Genomic DNA, 2392 nt, shown 5'->3' on the forward strand with positions numbered 1-2392 from the left:
ACTGGTAAAATAATATGCAATCAAAAGCTATTTTCCTAATTGAAATTCCAAGGACTGAGCAGCATAAAGTACTATAGATGTTATAGTTCACACTGTAAAGTTAATACTATAAACCCCCAAAATGGTGTAGGATTTGTGGAGAAGCTACAACTTGAGAACTGATTTTTATTTCAACTATGTAAAATTTGATCCTTGCTATTAAAACTTCACTTTATTCCCACAATAATCCTGTGACTAAAAGGCCAATAAAATACAGAATGAGGGTATTGTTTGTGTATAGACTTCTGTGTAAATTCAGAGCAGTACATTGAAATTAGTTTTAATCATAATCATAAATAGAAGGTAATGATAAAAATAAGAAGTGAGTTAAAGTAATGGTAATAATAGCTCCCAAATAACAAGGATATATAACAATAAATATATTCTAAAGTCCAGGACTTCTATGAGATGTCTTATTTCTATCTGAAATGTTGTGGCAACAACAGAGGTAGCACCGGCCGGGAGGAAGGGAAGACACTATGCACAATGGGTAGAGTGTAACAGCCAACTACTTCCTTGCACCTGGCCCAGACTGAAATAAATAGTCAACAAATACTCTCCCTTACTTTCCTGGGGTAAGAATTATTGTTGGCATCCATATCATTTTCCTAGGTGAATTTTCCTTAATAAAACCTTCCTGTCTTACCCATTTAATATTCCTTCAAAATATATGTTTATGTTCCTATGTTCCTAATATTCCAACAATTTGTCTCAACTGTCTTATACAACCTGTAAAATAGTAATTAATTTGCTTAAAATAATAAATTGATATCAAAATGAAGCATTCAACTAGACATTTGAATAGGTATAAGACAAATTTATGTCATTGTGTTAAATGGATTGTGTGATAAAATTCACAGAGAAAGCACGAGTTTTTAAGATATTTCATTAATGTAAAGTGAGGTCAGATGGCCCAAAGATGAACATCTATCTGCTGCAACTGACAATTATTCCAACATCTGTACTGAGTAAGGTATACCTTGGTATATCCAAATATATGTGTCCCAAACATATAGTGAAACAATCTTAAAATAAATTTAACAATATATTAGGCTGCGATTTAGCAGAATGATTTGGGTATGCATAAAAATATTCTTAAATTACAAACAATGGCAGTGATCGAGGCAATCCAGAAATCTCACCACAATTTAGAGAAGAGGTCGAGACACAAGAAGGTAAAGAGAAATGCACATATACATATTTGTTTTCCACAGATGAATCTTCAAGACAAACCACCAGAAGACAATCGGACTGGACTGATGGAATTTGTTCTCTTGGGTTTTGCTGATATGTCCCATCTACGGTGGTTTCTCTTTGGGTTGTTTTTAAGCATCTACATTATTATCCTGATGAGCAACGGCACCATCTGTCTAATAGCCAAACTGGATCCTGCTCTCCAGAGCCCAATGTATTTTTTCCTGGCAAATTTTTCCTTCTTGGAAATATGCTATGTATCCGTGACTCTTCCCAAAATGTTGATGAACCTTGGGACTCACTGAAGAAGAATTTCCTCAGTTGCCTGTGCTACACAGATGTGCTTTATCCTTATGCTCGAAACCACCAAGTGTTTGCTTTTGACAGCGATGGCCTATGACCGCTCTGTGGCCATTTGTCACCCTCTGCACTATTCTCTCATTATGAACCCCAGGGTCTGTGTCCAGCTGGTGATTGGCTCCTGGACAGTTGGAATTCCATTTCAGATTATGCAGACATATCAGATTTTTCTCTGTCTTTTTGTGGTTCTAACCAAATCAACCACTTCTTCTGTGACTTCCCCCCAGTGCTCAACCTGGTTTGTGTGGACACTTCTGTAAATGAGATGTTCATTTACTTGATAGCTATGTTCTTTGGCATCATTCCATTTCTGTTGATAGTCGGCTCTTACAGTAAAATTATCTCCACCATTGTGAAGTTGCCTTCAGCCACAAGCCAAACTAAAGCCTTCTCTACCTGCTCATCTCATCTTATGGTTGTGGGGTTATTCTTTGGATCAGGAATTATTACCTATTTGCAACCCAAAACCAGTCACTCGCAAGAAACTGGAAAGGTCCTTTCTCTTTTTTACACCATTCTAACCCCAATGATTAATCCCATGATATAGAGTCTAAGAAACAAGGAAGTCATAATGGCATTGAAAAAACTGCTGTGAAAATACTTCATTTCTTTAAAGACTGAGTTAAATAAGTTTATGAGAATTCTTGTCATATATTTAATCAATTTACCTGGTCTTTCCCAATTACATAAGTAATGCATATGTCACCCATTATAAAGTATTCTATTGTAATATAATAATTTTAAAATATATTTTTGTTATGAATTTGTATGTTACTAAAGACTCCAAGAGCATTGCAGT

At 35.4% G+C, this 2392-nt stretch overlaps 1 pseudogene; it reads left to right on the plus strand.

Moving 5' to 3' along the window:
• The first annotated feature begins 1253 nt into the window (after positions 1 to 1253).
• On the plus strand, positions 1254 to 2188 carry LOC142446461 (olfactory receptor 10AG1-like; annotated as a pseudogene).
• The last annotated feature ends 204 nt before the right edge of the window (positions 2189 to 2392 follow it).

The sequence above is a fragment of the Tenrec ecaudatus genome, chromosome 4 (genome assembly GCF_050624435.1).
Source record: "Tenrec ecaudatus isolate mTenEca1 chromosome 4, mTenEca1.hap1, whole genome shotgun sequence".
In the NCBI taxonomy this organism is placed as follows: Eukaryota; Metazoa; Chordata; class Mammalia; order Afrosoricida; family Tenrecidae; genus Tenrec; species Tenrec ecaudatus.